The sequence below is a fragment of the Tiliqua scincoides genome, chromosome 4 (assembly GCF_035046505.1).
Source record: "Tiliqua scincoides isolate rTilSci1 chromosome 4, rTilSci1.hap2, whole genome shotgun sequence".
Lineage (NCBI taxonomy): Eukaryota > Metazoa > Chordata > Lepidosauria > Squamata > Scincidae > Tiliqua > Tiliqua scincoides.
In genome coordinates, this window is record NC_089824.1 from 42,299,309 (window position 1) to 42,319,868 (window position 20,560).

Genomic DNA, 20,560 nt, shown 5'->3' on the forward strand with positions numbered 1-20,560 from the left:
TGTGTCACAGCCCAACCCTATCCACACTTTCCTGGGAGTAAGCCCTATTTAATCTAATGGGACTTACTTCTGAGTAGTCATGCATAGGATTGGGCTGTCAGTCTCCCAAGAGCTCCAGCTGCTTCCATTCCCAGCTCAAGCACATGCTGCTTCAGTCATTAAAATGCACGTTCATCTTCTTTTCCCTAGACATAATGCCACACTGTGGGTTTTGCTAAATTGCCCAAAAGAAATGGATTTAAATCATCTGGAGCTCTGACTGGCAGAACCGCCAATTCACAGAGTCGTAGAACTCATGCCATATGGACAGAAAAACTACTCAGTGGCACAAGCAGCTTTCTGTCTATTGTAAATGACAGCATTTTTGATAGATGTAAACAAACACTGAGAGGGAGACTAGGGAAGCTAAAAGAAACAGTGGCTTGAAAAGCACTTGGATTTTGCAGCAAAAGGTTAGGGCCTGTGCAGCTCAGTTCCATTATGTGTGACATTCCCCTTTAAACCTTGCTGTTTTCGCTTTTCTGGTCCACAGTCTCATAGCCTCCCAGAATTCAATAACTTGCTGTGAGAACATAAGAAGAGTTCCACAGGATCTAGTCAAAGACCTTTCTAATCCAGCCTCCTTTTCCCCCACAGTGCCTCTGAAGAGCCCACAAGCAGGAGATGAAGGCATACCCCTCTCTCACCATTGTTACCCTGAAACTGCTATTCAGAGATACAGGTCCGTCCTCAGCATCCATGGGGGGCCATTCCCAGAAAACCAAGGATAATGAAATCCACTGTCTGATCTATTTTCTGAGCCGCTGTTTGCTGGACTCAGAATGCAACCAGACGTCCGCTCTGGGTCTTTCAGACACGGGTTCAGAACTCATGGTGGGTCAAATCTGTGGGTTCTGAATCTGTGCATAAAGAGACTGTACACTGTCTCTTATACTAGAGGTAACAAACAGCTCCATCCCACCCCTTGGACCTATTCCATTTTGCTAATGGTTTGCTACTCCATTATTAGCAACCTGCAGATGCAAGCTGTCTCTAGATAGAAAAGTTACTCTAGATAGAAATTTTATGAATCCACAAAGCTATGTGGATTCAGAATGTGGACTCACTAGTAATGGACTTCCAAACAGACAAAAGAGTAGGCTGTTTGCAGATGGATGACCTGGCAGCTTTTAGCTGCTAAACTTACACAGGAGCTTCTAGGGCATTAAAAGTGTACAGAAAATATACAGAAAAATAGGTACAAAACAGGGGGTGGGAAAACAGGACATTCGTTACAGGGGGCATCTATCTCAGCCTGGCTTGTTTGTTATGTTTTTAAATTATTCCCTGCCTTTGTTCTCCAGTGTGAAACCCAAGTACATTTACATCAATGAAAATATAAAACACACAACAAAATAACAAAAAAACAAGCAAAACAACTACAAGGAAAAAAATTTCACAACCACAATAAGCAACAATAATGAAGCAGTCAGACATGACCAAACAAAACTGAGCATTTTAAGCAGAAAGCATAAACTCAGGGCCCAATCCTAACCAACTTTCTGGTGCCAATGCAGCCCTTAGGTAAAGGAACAAATGTTCCCTTATACTGAGGAGACCTCTGTTACTGTTGAAGTGCACACCACACAGCTGCATTAGCACTGGAAAGCTGGATAGGATTGGACCTAAAGTTGAAATCCTACGCACATTTACCTGGGAGTGAGCCCTACTAAACACAATGATACTTACTTCTGAGTAAACCAAAACCTTGTTGAAGAAATAACATTCTTAAAGCCTAGTGGAACATCAACACCAAGAGGACAGTCCAGATCTCATATGGAAGAGAGTCCCAGAGGCCATGTTGTTCCCAACCACACTCCCAGTGGTGATAAAAACTTGCCAAAAGGCCTTTCAAGATTGCTTCAGAGCTGTGAAAAAACCAAACTAATTCACAGCAAAGCCAGGTCTTAACCTATGCACCATATGTAGCAAGAACCATTTGCTGTCAAGGCCTTTGGAAAATAGCATTACCACAGCTGATAATTTCCATTGTTTAGCTTTGCTACTGCAAACCCTGCCTCTGAATTGCTAGCCATTTTTCTTCTGTGGATTGATGAGTGTGACCTGTCCCTTCTACTTGGTCACACCTTCACAGAATTTGTCCTGAGCTCTTTGGTTTGCAGTTTGCATTGTGTCTGGGTCCATAACCTATTTGCAGAGCTATGGGGGGGGGGGGGGAGAAACAAATTTGTTCCCAGCAGACCTGAGTTGAGTGCAGTTGGCACACTAGCCAAAGCTGGAAAAAAAGGGACACCTGAACACAGCAGTCATCTGTCCATCCAGGAGTCGAGTCCAAAAGCACCCCTAGATTGAGAACCTGTTCCTTCAAAGAGAACACAGATTGATCCAGAACAGGCTGACATGCCACCCACTGAGTCAGCAGGGCTTCAAAATGGGCTATGCTTCCCTACTGCTCTGGGTAGTTTTAGAACTTTCAGAATCAGATTCAATATTCCCTAGTGAGGATTTGCTGCATCGCATTTTGAAAGTGTCAAAATGAGCTGGCTCTTTAAAGTAGTAAAGCAATCAGATCCTGCGCTCATTAATCTACTCATCATGAAAAAAAAAAAAGATAAATTTTCCTTTCATAATTGTGACAAGACTGCTTAGTGGGCAACAGTTGCCCAAGAACATTAATCAATTATTACTGTAGCATGGAAGCAGCCGTAATTTACAATTTAAAGTAGCTGAAAGGAACGTACACTAAAGGCCAGATTCATTGCTGTATTAATCCTCTCTTGTATCCTTCATTAGTTCCAGTGGAGGAACATCATCCTAAAATGTGAATGGTATAGTGTGTGGATATACTGATCAACCCTTTAGTTTTATGTTAACCTTGAATTATGTTTCTCACATGTTCGCAATTGCACAACTGGTAAAAGAGAAATATTTCATAGGCCACAACTGTATTGTATAAAAGAGCAGGGCCAACCACATCATGAAGCAGAGTAACGTGGACCACTTCAGGAGGAAGCTTCAGGTGGAAGCTCGTGGCCCTGATCTCGGAGACAGCATGGCATGCCCACACAGCATCCTTCCCACAGATGATCCGCAGAGGAAGGAAACTGAAATGCCATCAGTCTGCTCAGTGCTGATGCCAGACTGGCATCTTGGGCTTGGGGCAAAGTACTGTTCACCCTCTGATGGTACATTGGGGGCTATCTCTGTCACTGGGTGTTCTGTTTGTTGTCTGATTGGTCTTCCTATTTTCTTGTTATGTTAATGCATGCAGGGAACCATGTAAGTTGGAGGGATGGAACTAATGGAGAATTATTGAACCCTTCAGTCCTTCACCTGCAGTGAAGGGCACTGTCCAGCAGTGCTCTCCCCCCACCCACTCCCATGAAGCAGCTTGTTTAACCTTTGTTGCACATAGCCTAATCTGCCCTGTCAGTTTTGCAAAGCACCAAAAATTGGGTCACAACTCACTGGTGGGTCCCAATCCACAGTTTGAGAACTGCTGGAAGGAAGGAAGGCAGAAAGGAAGGAAGGCGAATCTGCTGGAAGGAAGGAAGGAAGGAAGGAAGGAAGGCGAATCTTCCAAAATACTAGGAAATATACTATAATCTCTTTGTTCCTAAGAAAGGGCTAGGACATTTTCTGGAAGGTTTGCTTCCTCCTTTTAAATGTCAGTACTTTTATAGACTCGACATAATTAACTCTAATGCCAATGTAGGCCTCATGGTAATTGAAGGACAGGGCATGAACAATGGAAGCCTTCTGTTCTGGACTCAGAATCCTTCCAATCAGTCTTATTTTCAGGTCAGGACCTATCCTCAGATGTCAGTGATTGGCTGACATTCTGAAGGAAAAGCAGATCTTTGGAACTCCTTTATTGGCATAAGCATTGTCATTCCATGCCTTTGTTCTATTATATGCTCTGCCCATTATCCAGGTTGCTGAAGAACTAAAAACCATTCGTTTAAGGCAGGTTGAAGCAGAACAACTGTAAGCTGTATACAGGCAGTCTTGACAAATGCCTTCCACCTCAGGAAGGAACAGACACTGATTTCAGTACTGTAAGTCATACAGTGATATGACTTGGTATTGGCAACCTTCAGTCTCGAAAGACTATGGTATCGCGCTCTGAAAGGTGGTTCTGGCACAGCGTCTAGTGTGGCTGAAAAGGCCAATCCGGGAGTGACTTATGATATGACATATACAGTGATAAGACTTTTACAATGATAATCAAGACCTAGAGAAAACATCTAGTAGGGAAAAATTTAAACATCAGGATTGTGACATCTCTCTCTCTCTCTCTCTCTCTCTCTCTCTCTCTCTGTGTGTGTGTGAATAAGTAGAGCTGTTACATTACTTGAAGAATGGACTTGATTCTACTCAATCATTTATTACTATGACATTATAAGATCACAAGGGGAACATGCATATTTCTCCATTACCATTCCACAACAACAGTGTTTAGTATTTTTATAGTATTGCTTGCATTTTCGAAGCACTGCACATGCTCTATCTGATATAAACTTCACATCACCCCTGTGAAGCAGTGCCAAACACCAGGCTTCTGAGAGCACAATCTTGAGTGTTCTTTTGGCTGGCGCAAGTTGTTTACGTTGGCCCAGGAGTGTCACAAATGTGCCTTAAGGCATGTTTGCACCTCCTTGTGAGTTGGGGAGTCTGGTGCAGGGACACATGACAGCACCCCCACGCCAGAGCGAGCTCCAGGACTGGTAAGTTTGTGCCAGCTGAGTCGGGCTGGCATGGGAGTCTGGGAAGGTTGGGGAGACAGTGGAACAGATGCTTTCTGGGGTGGGGAGGTTGGGCACAGGGCAGGACCGTGGGCAGCCTGGGACCAAGCAGGGGGTGGAGCCAGGATTTGGTACTTGGACCAGATCCTAACCCCACTCCTGGGTGACCTGGTGCAGTGCCAGGCTCTTTGGATCTGCTCCACCTCTTTAGGTGGTGTAGATCCAAGTAGCCCCATTGGGGCTGCTACTGCATTATCCAGGGCAAGGGGAATTAATTCCCCTTTCCCTGGGCTAAGGTGCAGCCAGCCCCAACCCTATGCAGGTTAGGATCGGGCTGTGAGAATCATAAGGAAAAGTCTTACACTACCCAATCCTATCCTTTTCTCCACCATAGAATGCACCTGCACCAAAACAGTCTGTGCTGCATGCTATGGTGGGTGGGAGGAAATCAGGAGGTTTGGGAGAGGAAGGGAAAATATTTTCCCTTACTCATCCATAAGCCCTTTGAACAGCAATGGGTCTCCTTGGAGACTTGTGCCATATAGCTGGCACAAGTCCAAGAAGACAAAGGGGGTGTGTTGGAAGGCTCCAGGGGGGAAAGCATCCAGGCTCAAGTCACTTGATACCCGCCTCCCACACTTCGCACAGTCACTTTACTATGCATGTTCTTCCACATTCAAACTTGCAGCCGCCACACAGGTATCCTGTGGAATGCTCAAGACCAACAAAGCAATATGTTTCTTCCATCTGGCCTCCATTTTTCCTTTTGCCTCTGAAGCTTTTCAAAAATTCCTCGACTTGTGAAATTTACAAAGCAAACGGTGTAGAGGAGAGTTTCCCAAACTCCTCCGAGGGAGTTGAGAACCTCGTAAGTAGTGCCAGGGATGGGGCAGGAGCATGGGGGGTGGCTCCAATGGCGGCACAGCAATCACAGGGTCACAGGAACTCAGGGTCCTTCTATCATACCTGGGGGGCTCCTAAAGCCTCCATGAGAGTCCTGGAGGCTCAAAGTCCCCTTTGCGAGACTTCACAAGGTTTCTCTGAGCGCTGATTGAGCTCACTTCCAGTTTGTGATCAGCTTTGGCTTGCGGGACTCTGTCTTTAGCCTGTGCGGCTTCCCCAGCCCTCAGAATGCCTTTTAAAGGCATAAAAATGTCACTTCCGGTTTTCCTCCAAAAACCAAAAGTAGCATTTTTTTTTTACCTCTAGGAGGCATTCTGAAGCCCACAGAGGAAATGGGCAGGCACACATGGCCTTTGCAGTCTTCAGAAAGCCCTCTGGAGATCAAGGTTGGGCTCAGGGTTCAGGCTGGACCAAGTCTGGCTCAATGTGGGTCCAGGGAACCCACGTTGAACCAGATCTGTGGATAGAAAATCCAAGGATAAGTAGGCTCAACCTGCATTTATGTTACTCAGAAATAGCCCATTGTGGTTAGTAAGACTCAGGGCAATCCTAACCAGCCCTAGCACTGATACTGGGTGTTGCAAACTTACCATAAAGCACGTCCATAGCACCCAGAGAGGAGAGGCAGTCAGCGCTGAGCTTCAGTGCCGTGTGAACAGATGGACGGCTCTCCTCCAGTACCGGCTATGGGTAAGTCTTCTTGGGGTGGGGGGAGAGGTGGAGTGTTCAGAACTGGAAGGAGAGAAGGTGGAGGGATGGGAGGATCAGGCCCAGGAGGGCAACAGAGACTATGGCAGGCTTTGTCACCAAATCCTAACCTCCGTCCCAGCTTGGGCAACCCAACAGGGGCCTCTTGTTCCAAGGCGACCCATTGACATCATTTCTGCATTACCCGTGGTAAGGGAGCAAATGCTCCATCAGAACAGTCGCCAACGCCACCAGAGACACCACCCTGCAGGCACAGCTCTTCAACTTGACCATCCTTCCCGCACTCTGCTATGGAGCGGAGACATGGTCCAAAGCCCTTGCAGAGTGGCTACGAGTGACCACGCCTCTCTCAAATGGAGACTTGTCGGACTGACTCTCCAACAGCAGCGAGATCGACAGCTCCATCTGGAGGACATCCTCAGCTTCTCTGGCATGAAGGATCCACTCATCCACATCAAGAAGAAGAAACACCGATGGGTGGGCCACATCGCGAGAAGAACCAATGATCACTGGAGTGATATCCAAGAGACTGAAAGAGACCACTCAGACAACCACCGACACGATAGGCGGACTTATTTGTGCTCGAGCACAACAAGAGGGACGCAAGAGGTCGGGTCACCCAACACTGGTTGATGAAAGCATGGTGCCGCGAAGAATGCAAGAAATGTTGGGACCCAGGCGGAGGAAGCTAACGCTAACATCGTGAGGAACAGTAGCCTAAGGCTGCAATCCTAACCACACTTTCCTGAGAGTAAGCTCCATTGAACAAAATAGGACTTACTTCTGAGTAGACCTGGGTAGGATTGTGCCCTAAGTATCCTTTGATAGCTTCATTCTTATATACCCACAGGTGTATCTGAAATCCTCTCAGCAGTTTCCTGTGCAGAAATACAGTGCTTGGAGCCTTCTGATGTGCATCAGCCATTTTGGAACTACTCAGAGTAGGCATGTCTTGTGACACGCACATTTGCAGCCATCTGCGTCTTGAATCATGCATGCTGCTCCAGTCGAGTATTAAAAGGAATGGGCCGAGTATCTGAAGAAGAGAATCAATTTGCTTCATGGGTTTTTGTTCCATATGGAAGACGAGCTTCACTGCCATTTTCCATTTGGCTGACCTTATGCTGAGTTCCTTGCATCTTCTCACGTCATGCTGACTAGGCTCATTTTGTTTCATGTCACCACTTGATCTCTTTGACTTTCATAATCCCTTCTTATCTTCAGATTCTAGTCCAAAGTTTACTTCATTATAGAACTCATGGCTTGTTTCTGTTCTGTGACCTACTGTATGACTCTATTTACATCTCATAGTGCGTTTGTTGGCATTTTTTTTTTGCACAATTAATGTGCATTCATTTCCTAAGGCTGCGAGTGCTATATGGGATTTGATTACAAGAGTGTCAAAGGGAACTGATTGGATAGTGCTTGTGACACCACTGGGAAAGAATGACACAACTGTGCCTGCATAGTGCCTGTGACTTTTTGAAAGGGGTATTTTTTCACTTGCTCAGATGCCAAGCACTTGCCTTTCTGTACCACTCCAGCAATGGAATGCTAATTGTTTGAGAAAATGTAAATCATCTGTTCAGTATTCCACCTGTTTGTAATATTCCTGAATATGGAGAAATGAGAATGGAATTTGATGCATGTGTTCAGAGCAGTTCTCTGTTCACACTGTTCAAACTGACCTGACCTGCTGATCAAGTCTTATACCTTTCTGGAGAGGGTCAAGGTGACCAGATATAGTAGAGGACAGAGTGCCTATACCTTTAACCATTGTATCTTCTATGCAGCTTTTTAAAGTCTTCTGTGTTGAGTTGTGCCTGCCAAAATCCCCTCTTTTATATAATGGTTAAATGTATAGGCACTCTGTCCTCCATTGTATCAGGTCACCCGGGAGAGGGTAAAGTTACAAATTATACTGCAGTGTGATACCTCTCTTGACATTTGATTTATCAAAACAATTGGTGTGCATGTTCTGGGCACAATACCAGCTTTTAAGTCTGAACATCAGCTTAAACCCTGTAGCTCTGTTTTAATGAAACCAGGAAGTATGTCAAACACACTGTAGTAGGATATAAATGACTTACAGTATATCCAAATAAATATCAGTTATGGTTACATAAAGTACTGCCTTTTTTGTGTTACTGTGGCTTGAAAGTAATGACTGAAAATACAGAGAAAATTCTGTGTTAGCATACTACTGACTAATAATGTCTATTTTTCAAATGTGTTGTATTGCTGACTCGTCTGGTCTTGAAGAAACATTCTTTTCTTCATGGTTGATATAATTTTATTTTCTCTAACCCTTTCTGAATAAGCAAGTATAGTAATGTATTTAGTAAATCTTCTACATTACTGTAATTAATTTTTGGCCCAATCCTATCCTCACGATACAATGGAGGGGGGGGAGAGAGAGAGCGCAATTCATCTAATTAATACCTTTATACGAATGGGTTTTTTAAAAACTGAATTAAAATGATGGTGAATTACAGCATTTCATACCCAAATGCACTTAATAATAATAATAATAATAAAACTTTATTTTTATCCCGCCCTTCTCCCACTTAATAACTCAATCCTCTAAAGATGTAATTTGTCACAGTGACCTGAGTTTAACATTGTTTCCTATCATACCTTAAACTCGACTCACCAAGGATAATGAGGAAACTTTGTACTATCCAGGGTTACTTTTAGCTCACCATCAACTCTAGTCAATAAGCCATTTGAAATAGTGGGGGGGGGGTGTATCCACAGATCCCATAACTGCATTCACTTATCCACGGATGCAGGAGTACCCCCATGCACCACCCTCACCTTCCCAACAAAATAAAAAAAAACTGTGACTTTTGGTTTTGCATCAAAAGCAGAAGTAACCTTTTTAATGCCTTAAAAATGTCACTTCAAGTTTTGACAAAAAACCAGAAGTCTTTTTTTTTTTTTTTTACTTTAGACAGTCATTCTGAGGCCTGCAAAGGCCAAAGGCGGACACGCACAGCCTCTCTGGGGTTCAGAATATGTTTCAGAGGTGAGGGGAACCCCCATGGATTTGAGGGAACGCCTGTATGTGTGTATTCAAGTGACAGGATTCATGACGGATGATTCATTTTCCCTAAGGAGGAGGTTGGAGATGCATGCTTATCAATTGCTGACTGCAAAACTGTAAGATTTGAAAGTATGAATGAGCCATTACAGACCAAACACCACAAACCAGTCCTTCCCACTTTCCATAGGGCTCCACGCATTTTTTTGTTCTCTGGTTTTTAGCCATTACTTTTGATAGAAAGGAGATATTTCACTCTGGTTTTCTGCACTGAATTCTGCTGGAAATTCCACATCCAACAGTTTTTCAGCCTTTAAGCTGAAAAAAATCATCAGCTCCATCTAATCTAGACTTTCAAAAATTAAAATAGTCAAAAGCAATTTTTCTATAAATATATAGAAATGAAACTCTTCCAGTACAATAAAGTATTTTGTCAATCCTGATGTAAACCAATGATGGCAAAGGCTGAAAGAACTGGACCCAGGGCAGAATAATCTACAGTTGTGGAAAGGAGGATCTGGTCTGACATCTCACACTCCTGGAGGCCACTGCAAGTGATCTAAGAATGGCTCGCCTGCTGCTGTATCTGTGAAAAGGGCCCTGAGGGTGAAATTGAGGGCAACCTCTTGATTCTACCATAAATTTAGCATGTGCAAAATTTGTCTGGCTTGTAAACAGATGCCTGCACCTGCTGGTAAGTGCTATCCCTAAGGAGGAATTTAATTTTTGCTGGATTTCAGAGGATTTTTAGAGGCTGATCTAAATATTAAGCATTATTTCTTTCTTTGGGGACTTCTTCTCTCCCATTCTGGAGAATAGTTCATTTTTAAAGTGTTGAGTTCCACTCTAGGCCACAGATTAAACCCAACTGATGCACAAAACCGGATACAGCCACGCAGGCAATCTCTCCATGTGGATTCTATTTTGAGCCAGGACTCTTGCTTGGCAGCAACTGTTACCCTGCACATGCTGGATCTTGTCTGATCTCGGAAGCTAAACAGGGTCAGGCCTGGCTAGTACTTGGATGGGAGACCGCCTGGGAATACTGGGTGCTGTAGGCTTATACCATAGTCTTTCGAGACTGAAGGTTGCCAACCATTTTTCTCACTTGGTTGCATATGAGGCAGCAACTGATACAAGTAACTGGGAGGAATTGTTTGCATCTTCCAAGGTTACTCCACATGCTTTCAGGCCATACAATAGCATAGCTGGAAGGTGCAAAACACGAAATTTTGCACGGTGCCTCACTCCATATCATTGAGAACAAACACTTTCTTCAGCAGTGCCCTGGCAGGCAACACAACCTTTGGTCCACCTACCCCTGGCTGCATACTATAGTGATGTAGTGATGTAGCATGAGTGCACACAGTTCCTCACTGGCTGCTATTTAAAGTGCTCCTTCTAGAAACAGCAGCATTGCTGGAAGGAGCACAGCTGCAGAACTGTGCTAGAATTCAGGTATTTCTGGCATTCACAAGAACCAGTAACATAGCGGGGGGGGGAGTGTGGTAACTACAGGTGGCAGTGCAACTCACCATGTAAGCTGCTGCTCCCAGTCGCTGTCAGAGCCACTCATGCTTGCATGGCCATCTCTGCCCCAAATGGCTCCAACGGCAAATGGTAGGAGCCGCTTACACAGGGAGCTATACTGCCTGCCTCCCTCTGGCTACATAATTGACAAGGTCTGATATAATACAGGGGGACATCTCTTTAGCACCATGTAGTATTGCACAGTGGAGTTATTTTTTGGGGGGGAGTGGAGTTTAAAACACAGTGGAGTATTTTTTGGGCCTAGTGCTGTTTTGCCTGCTGCTCCCAGAAACAGTTTTTCTCAGCAGAGTACAGGATTCAGCTTTATTTTTATTGGGCAAAGCTCCATGGTTGAAAGGAGCTCCCAGAGAGTAGCTCCATTATGCCATAAGGCAGTGCCCTTCAACTGGTGATGGTAGTGTAATTCACAGCATGGCCAGTACATGGTACATGGTGACTTACATGGCACTGCCCATCTGACCCAACCCTGATGGATGTGGAAGTGGCTGGAAAGGTAATGGCACCAGTAGCAAGATGCAGCTGTGCAGCTTCCTGGCCTTTCAAAGAAGGCAACATTTGGGGGAACAGGGTCCAGAGTGATGCCATAGCTGCCATTCACTCCTGTGTGCAGCTGTGATCTTTAGTGGCATACCACAAAAATGGCACTGCAAAAGGTGGTACTTGCTATTTAAAATGTTCCAGTTTTAAAGAATGCATATACTCTTTAAAAACATTTGAGATGGCTAACAACTTAATTTAGAGGGGAAAACCCCTTAGTATAATGGAAAATTTCACCGCTTCAATTGTACTAGGTGTAGCTTCCAGATGACCTTTAAGGGCAGCCCTTCATACAGCGTGTTACAGTAATCCAGGCAAGAGGTGATTAAGGTATGGAAACCTGAAGCCAGGAACAGGTACAGCTGGCACACCAACTGAAGCTGGGCAAAGGTTGACTGACAACTGGGCCTTTATATGCAAGGTCAGGTGCAGTAGGACCCCCAAGCTGTGTCCAGCTGAGATTGCTTGAGCCCATCTAGGTAGGAATGGCTTTGTGATGTATAACTGGGTGCCATCAACATATTGAAGACGCCTCATACCAAATAACTGATGACCTGCCCCATAGCTTCAGGTAGATGTTAAATGAAAATTCCTGTCCTTAGAGCAGGTTCAAGGAAAGTGACTCAAGCATTGCAAACCTCTCCCCATCTATTCCAGAATAGGGTGTTGCTTTAAATCCAGTCACTGTTGCAGAAAGTCATAACCAGAGCAGTCAATGATTCTAACTAGGAATACAGCACTGGGCTATGGAAATAACCGTACAATAATGACAAAGGAAGACCACAGAAGTTCACAAGAGACAGTGGGCCCAGTCCTATCCAACTTTACAGCACTGGTGCAGCTGCAATGCAGCCCTGAGGTAAGGGAACAAATGTTCTCACACTTTGAGGAAGCCTCTGTGATTGCCTCTCCACCACAGGATGCAGCACATGCCCCGTTGGCACAGCTGCACTGGCACTGGAAAATTGGATAGGATTGAGCCCAGTGTCTGGTTGCTACAAGAATAATGTACAAACAAGACTGAAATTTCACAGAAGCCAATGGGTGGTGCTTTCTCGTACTGTAATGTGTAAATGAATTAGGTTCGCAGAGTATCCCTGAAATTCAGCACAGAGTTATATGTGCCTGAGCCCAATTGATTAAGGTTGAACACTGGTGCACACAACTGTGCAGTGAATATAACATCACAAGCAATTGCTTCGGGGATTAATTCTTCTGATCCTTAATCACAGAAGGGTTTGCAAAATGAAACCACTAATTAGTTGGCATCCTTCAGTCTTGGAAGACCACAGTATCGCACTCTGAATGGTGGTTCTGGAACAGAGTGTCCTCTCCAGTGCACGAAGCCTGGGTAAAGTAGATATGGAGGATAGACTGCTTCCCATGCAGCAAATCCCCCCTCTCCACATTGCTGAAATGGTCCAATGGAAAGGCAGAAGCCAATATGGTTGGTTCCACCAGCATCGCAGGAGTTGCCAGAACGTGACTGTGTTCAGCCGTGAACTGCCTCAGGGGCTCCGGCTCCAGATTTTGCCTCGAGGTTGACTCCTGAAGCCTTTTGCATAACTGGATGTAGCCACAAGACAGTGGAGGTTTGGGATCAGAGTTTTCCCTCTCTCAGATGAGCTGCCTTCCCAGGTTAACGAGTCCCATCTACCCGGTGGCTGTTTAGTCGCCTCTTACGACAAGTACAGTCAAACTGAGGGCCTATTCTTATCCCCAGCCCCCAGTGGATAATTAGCCCACACTAATTAGTGACAATCAGTATTGAACAGAAAAGCAGCTTTGTGATGAGGGGTTGTAGCTCAGTGGTAGAGTACATGTTTTGCATGCAGAAGGTCCTGGTTTCAGCCCCTGGCATCTTTAGGAAGGGCTGGAAAAGACCCTTACCTGAGAATCACTATCATTTAGTGTAGGTGATACCGAGCAAGATGGACCAATCTTCTGACTTGTTCAGACTGATATAAAATGGGAACCACTCAATACCTGAATGACTTTATTAACTAGTATTTTATTAAGACCATGTGTTCTGATACAAATGTATTCATTTGGTTATAATTCAGTCTGCCTGTTCAGTGGTAACATTCCTGCTAGAGTAATGCATCACAAAAGCTGCAATAAGGCAAGAGCTAGGTTCAGTTCTCATACAGGTGGTAAACGTATATCTGGGCTGCAGATGACAGATTGCAAGTAGGGCATCATGTTCTTCCAAAATGCCTTGTGCAGAGAAAATCAGAAAATTTGAGAGGACCTAAGCTAGAACATCTTCCTGGATTCACCAGAGCAAGTAAAGCAGTGGTGGGAGCAGGGCAGGGGTGAAATGGGGCAGGGATGATGATGATGATGATGATGATGATGATGATGATTAACAGTATCTATATACTGCTTTTCAACTAAAAGTTCACAGAGCGGTTTACAGAGAAAAATCAAATAACTAAATGGCTCCCTGTCCCAAAAGGACTCACAATCTAAAAAGATGCCAAGGAATACCAGCAGACAGCCACTAGAACAGACAGTGCTGGGGTGAGGTGGGCCAATTACTCTCCCCCTGCTAAAAAAAACGAGCACCCACTTGAAAAAGTGCATCTTACCCAATTAGCAGGGGTTAATTGCAGGGAGGTTAATTGCAGAGGTTAATTGCCTCTTACCCAATTAGCAGCGATGGGGAGGAACGGGGCAGGAAGGCTGTGGGATGAGGTGGATTTGGTGGCAATGGTGCATGCCAGATCCTATCCTCCCTTTTGCAGCCTCCCCACCTCTTTTTCTTCCCTTAGCTTCAGGCTTTGGGACAGAGAGGGCCTTGGTCACCCTGGTGGATGACCTACACCGAGGACTGGATCGGATGTGCATCCCTGCTGGTCCTTTTGGGGCTCTCAATGGCTTTTGACACCATTGACCATGGTGTCTTTCTGGGATAGTTAGCTGAGCTGGCAATTGTGGGGACCATTTTGCAGTGGTTCTGCTTGTTCTTGGCCAATAGATCCTAGATGGTGGTGTTGAGGGTCATCCGCTTGGTGCCCTGGCCCAAGGGGTGTGGGTTCCCTCATTTTATTTAACATCTACATGAAACCACTGGGAGAGGTCACCTGGGGATTTGGAGTTGGGTGCCATCAGTATGTTGATGACACTCAACTCTATCTCTTCATTCTACCAGATACCAGGGTGGCTGTCATGGGTCTGAAATGCTTCCGGGAGGTGGTTGGAAGGTGAGGGCTAATAAACCGAAACTAAATCCAGGCAAGACGGGATCATCCTGGTTCAGAAATCGATGAGTTGTTTTTTTTTTACTTTTAAAGCCCTTTTATGGCTTGGAACCAGCTTGGGACCAGCGTATTTGAGATAACTCTTCATTTCATTTTATCCAGCCCATTCTCTCCGGTCATCTGAGAGGGCCCTTTTGGATGTGTAACCATTAAACTCTGCACAGACCTCCTCACATCCACCTGCTACATCAAGATCTCCCTGCATATAAAAAACTGCAGTCTGCACACCAGTGTGTATAAAAATGAAATAGATTCTGAAATAGTCACTAGTCACATATTTGAACAGTCCAAAAATACATCACCTTCAGAAGGTAGCTTATAATTAAAATACCCTTATTGCTCTTATAAAAAATGCAAGGCTTCTTTCTTAATGCATACTGATGGGTGAGATTACCCCAATGATAGATGGAAGTTCAAAGACATCCTTGCTGTTTATGATTATTGGAAGAATAGCTTCTCGGGTGCTATGTCAGCATTTTTGCTTCTTCCATTCCCCTTCCAGAAGGAAAAGGGGGGGGGGGGAATGGTTTAAAAAGCACACATTTTTCATTCCAAAAAACTGGGTGTCTCAGACTTCATTGCCAAATACTGACAAAAAAAGTGGCATTCTCCTGATTCAACTTTTTATCTATCATCCCTCTTGCCATTCTCCCCCCCCCCCCCCCCCCGCGTGAAAGGATGCAGAAGGTTTCTCTTTCATAGCTATCAGCAAAAGCATGAGGCAGCTTGGCTTTGGTCTAAAGGAAAGCATGCCTGTGTTTCCCTGAGGTGATATGATTTATTATACCAGGCATACTTTTTGCAAAATGATGCATGAGGCCAAGTTTCCTTAATGAAAAGTGATGCCTGGAGCAATGTGTCCCTGGTGTAAAGGCTATAGGATGCGACTGCGGGTTTTCGCTGTCTGCAATGATGCATGAGGCACAGTTCTTCTGATAACTAGTGATGCATGGAGCGGTGTTTCCCCAATGTAATGCTTTGGTTTTTGCCCCTTTTTCTTGCTTATCGATAACATGCAATGATCTGTCTTATATAAAAGGTGGCTTCCTTTAAAGAAGAAAAAAGTAGAGACACCTTCTTGGTAAAACAGGAATGCACAAGCTCAGGGCATTCAGGTAACATAACCAGCTACACTGCATTTCACTGCAAGAAAATCCAGAAAGTCCAGACCAAAAATTTGGTCTTGGCGGGTGCTGGTGGGCCTTTATAGCATGGCTCTCCAAACACCAGTCCGTGGGCCAGATCTGGAATTTGGAGATTGCACACACGGGGCAGGGTTGTGCTTATAGTTCCACTGTCCTGCTGCTGCTCCTGGCACCCGATCTCATCACAAGGACACTCTGGGCAGTCACTTCTGCCTGGACATCCTGTAGCAAAGCTTGCTGGGGCTATTGGCAATGGATGTGACTGCACAGAGTAGTGTTTCTCAAACTGTGGGTTGGGACCCACTAGGTGGGTTGTGAGCCAATTTCAGGTGGGTCCCCATTCATTTTAATATTTTATTTTTCATATATTAGACTTGATGCTACCATAGTATGTGACTGCATTCAGGAAAATGTTACACACCTGTACTTTTAACAAGCTACTATGCACATTCTTTTAACAATGATAGCAAATGGGACTTACTCCTGGGTAAGTGTGGGTAGGACTGCAGCCTAGGATTGTGAAAAATTTTCCTGCTTGATGATGTCACTTCCGATCATGACATCACTTCTGGTGGGTCCTGACAGCTTCTCATTCTAAAAAGTGGGTTCCGGTGCTAAATGTGTGAGCACACCACTGGCCTAGAGCATCCCTGTGACGAGATCGGATGCCAGGAGCAGCAGCAGAATGGCAGAACTATAAGCGCCGGCTGGGACAGGGCAGACATTTCCACAGCACAGAGGTCTTCTATTTGGAGACCGCTGCTTTATAGTGTCATCACAGAGAGGGGGTGGGTGGTAAGCACAGGTTGTTATACAGTTCAGACAGATGAAGCCATATTTGTTGGCCATTCTCTTCCATTCAACTGCTGAAGCTTTAAGGAACTTCATGACTGATTAGTCGGACAAGTTGCTAAGAGAACGTGTCAAATTCCTTTCTTTGGAAATGTTTATAAGGATGGAAGTTCAGCAGCACTTGTAGATCAACGGAGAACTGATTCAAACATTTTGCTAAGGCATATGACCTAATCGCCACAGAAATACTGTTTAATATTGTTTCGCTAAATGAGCTTCTGCATCAAATTGTACTAGTGCAAGAAGATTTTTCTTAATGGTATGGCAGAAGCGTTGGAAGATGCCTAATACCAAGGCAGACCATCTTGTTCAGGGTTTTCTACATGGGAAGCCCAATCCAAACCTGTGTGGGTACAGCCAGACTGCATGGCCTGCACTGTATCCAGCACAGGTTAGGAGGTGACTGGAGCAGGGCCTTGGAGAGGAGGGTAAAGGGGGTAATTTGTACCCGGGCCCAGGGTCCAAAGGGGGGCCCTGGAGCCAAAGGAGGGGGCCCAGAAATTTCCTGGAATCTTATGTTTTTCTATCTACTCAAACATGTTGCCTGCACGGGATGCTGGGGACACTACTGATGCCACATGGGTTGGTAGACGTGGGCTCCAAAGACTTTTCCAGCTGTCTCTACCCTCCCCTTGCCCCATTTCGCCCCTCCCTGCCCCTATTCTGCTTGCCCGCCACCACTCTCCCCTGCTCTGTTTCACCCCTCTCTCTTTGCAAAGGGGCCCAAAAGAAAATGTGTAACCTCTGATAAAATTCCTCTCAGAGGCCCTGGACTGGAGGTCTCCTTGGGATAAATTTCCCAAGTAATGTCCCAGCCTGCCCTATGGGGTTTCTTCTGTGTCAGTTATATAGCTGGCATAAATCCAGGAAGTTCAGTATAACTCCAGGAGGGGGGGCTTAGGATACAGTGGAAAAACCCTCCCCCAATCCTGCCCCCTCCTGGGCCCAATCCACCCCTGTTCTGCCCCACCCAGAAACACCCACTCCTCACCTCCCTGCCAACCTCCTCATGCCCCAAGTCACTTTGCACCTTATCTGCTTATGCCAGCAGCTGGGGCTCTGAATATAATGCCAGCAGGGTGATGCAGGCCTTCCCACCAGTGCTGCTTGCTTGTGAGTCAGTATAAAAGCACTTAACAGTCCCGCTAGGAGACCACTGCATGGAAAACATGTGCTCTTTGGCTGAGCTGCTAACTCTCATCAAAAGCCTTTTGATGTTAGGGTACATTCAAATATGCAACATCTCTAGTGCTGTGAGGATTGTTCTTGATATTTATATTGGCTCTAAAGAGTTCTACAGGCAAATATTTTTGAAGGTTAAGAGTCCAATCCCATCCAACTTTCCAGCGGCAATGCAGCACCAATGTAAGGGAACAAATGTTCTTTTACCTTGAGGAGGATTCCATGGCTGCCTCTTCCTCACCACCAGATGGCATGACTGCATCAGTGCTGGAAAGCAGGATAGGATTGGGCCCTAAGAAACAAAAGTAATGAGACAAGGCAGTCCTGCTAACACAAGAGCTTCATGTATCTCTTGGCATGAAAATAACCCAATGGTATAAATGTTGACTTTCACTCACAGTGCAACATAAATATATAATCCTATGGAAGACTGAGCTACATTCTATATGGTAGGTAAGGAAATTTATGGTGGGTAAGGAGCTCACATGAATGTTGTTAAATCATACCTCTCAATGGTCTGTACGCTTTGCTTTGCTTAATTCATTAGTGAGCATTTTTCAAGTGGTGCTTCTTTTATACTTAGGGGGAGAATTACTGTCCCTTTTCACTGCAGCCCAGTGTTTTATCCAGTGGCTGGCTGCTGGTGTTCTTCTGAGTCTACTTAGATTGTGAGCCCTTTTGGGACAAGGAGCCATTGAATTTTTTGATTTTGCTGTAAACTGCTTTGTGAACTTTTTTGTTGAAAAGCAGTATACTGGTGGTGATGATCATGATGAGGATTAGGATGGAATCTCAGCCATTCCTATCTCTATGGATCATGAACAATGAACATTATTCACTCCTCTCCAATAAGGTGAACCATTCTTTTTGCACCGTTAGACATTGCAGCTCTTTGCAATATTAATTTGTGTTTTCTGCATTCAACATTATATACCATTCAAAATCTATTGGGCAGCCCAATCTTAACAGCAGCGCCAAAAATAGCGACTGCTTTATCCAGGGGCCCCACCAGGGCTGCCAGTACAGATTGGAGGAGCTCCATGTCAGGCTTTTCAGTCTGACACGGAACATAGGATACAGCAGAAAAGGACTCCCCCAGTCCCACCCCCTCGCACCCTGGTTCCTGCCCCGATCCACCCTTCCCCTGCCCCAGAATGCTATCTCTCTTGCTCAGAAACCTCACACTGCTGCCTGGTGGTGCGTCTTACCGCAGACGCTCCCTCAGCATCGGCCTCCCAGCGCTGAGCCCAGCGCTGGTGCTTCTTGCTCTCCTGGTCTCGAAAACATGCTCTACAGCACGTTTATAGCACCCAGCAGTGGCACTGGAGCTCAACACTGGCACTCGAGAATATAGGATTCGGCCCCCATTCAATAACTACATTCCAATGAAATGAAATGCTCAACATCACTTTGCTTTACAATAAACAATAACCAAGTTAAAAGGATCACTTTATAGATGAAAACACCACCTAAGTTTCTTAAAAATGTTGACATCCTACCCTAAACAGGTTTTCAAGGGAAGATACTCCTGATTAAACTAGATCAATGAAATTATATTGTAATTTTTTTAGAATGTAATTCTATAATGTAAGATAACTGGACAAGGCACATGGGATTGTGCTTCTAACACAAGAAAAATGATAAATGAGGCACAGTTCATCTCAAATTGGTTTCTTTCTACAGAAAAAAAAATCTTGATATAATGAAATCCAACTATTTTTCAGAGCCTTGTAGGACTGTGAAAAAGATTAAATACAATGCTTTTCTTGGATGTAAGACACCACATGGTTAGATACATGAGCACCCTATTTATTGGTTGTATGTGTGTTAAAACAAGCATGACCAGGCAATATATATGGTACAATGAATGGAGAGCTAATGTCTGAACTGAATAAAGATTAGTTAGATGTATGCTTGCAATATTGCACATTTGTCTGAAATACACTGACCTCTGGTGGTTCCTAACAAACTGGATTTTTTGATTACTTGCTCACCAAGAAGCAGGGATAAAACAGTGTATTAACTTTTATAGCCAATTTTCCATTTGATTATTTGCATGTAAATAAACAGAGCAGAACATAAAAAAATGGAAAACTGCAATTATTTTAGTATTTTAATACTTTGAGTTGTGAAAAGTTTTCTGCTAGCGCAGCCATTTTCAACCACTGTGCTGTGGCACACTGGAGTGCCATGAGTTGCCCACAGGTGTGCCACAGGAATTTGGGGGAAGATCATTTATTAATGGGGCCAATGGGAGATGTGAGCCCCCACTGGCAGCATGGTGTGCCTTGCCAATTATCAAAAACCTGGTGGTGTGCCTTGACCATTTTAGTGCCTTGTCAGTGTGCCATGAGATGAAAGAGGCTGAAAATCACTGCGCTAGCAGGTCAAAACCTTTTCCCCCCACTATGAGGGTTTTCCATGGGAAAAAGATTTTTTGACCCTGGGACACATTCAAACCTGAAGTCTGCAATTGTCCCAGTCCCAGGAGAGCTGCGCCATTTGCTTTATTTCAACATGTAGACCCATGACCCAATCCTAACTAAAGGAAGCACTGGCAGAACACATGCTCCACTGGTTCTGGCTGCTGCAAAAGTGCCATAAAGTGCTTTGTGGCATTGCAAGCAGCCA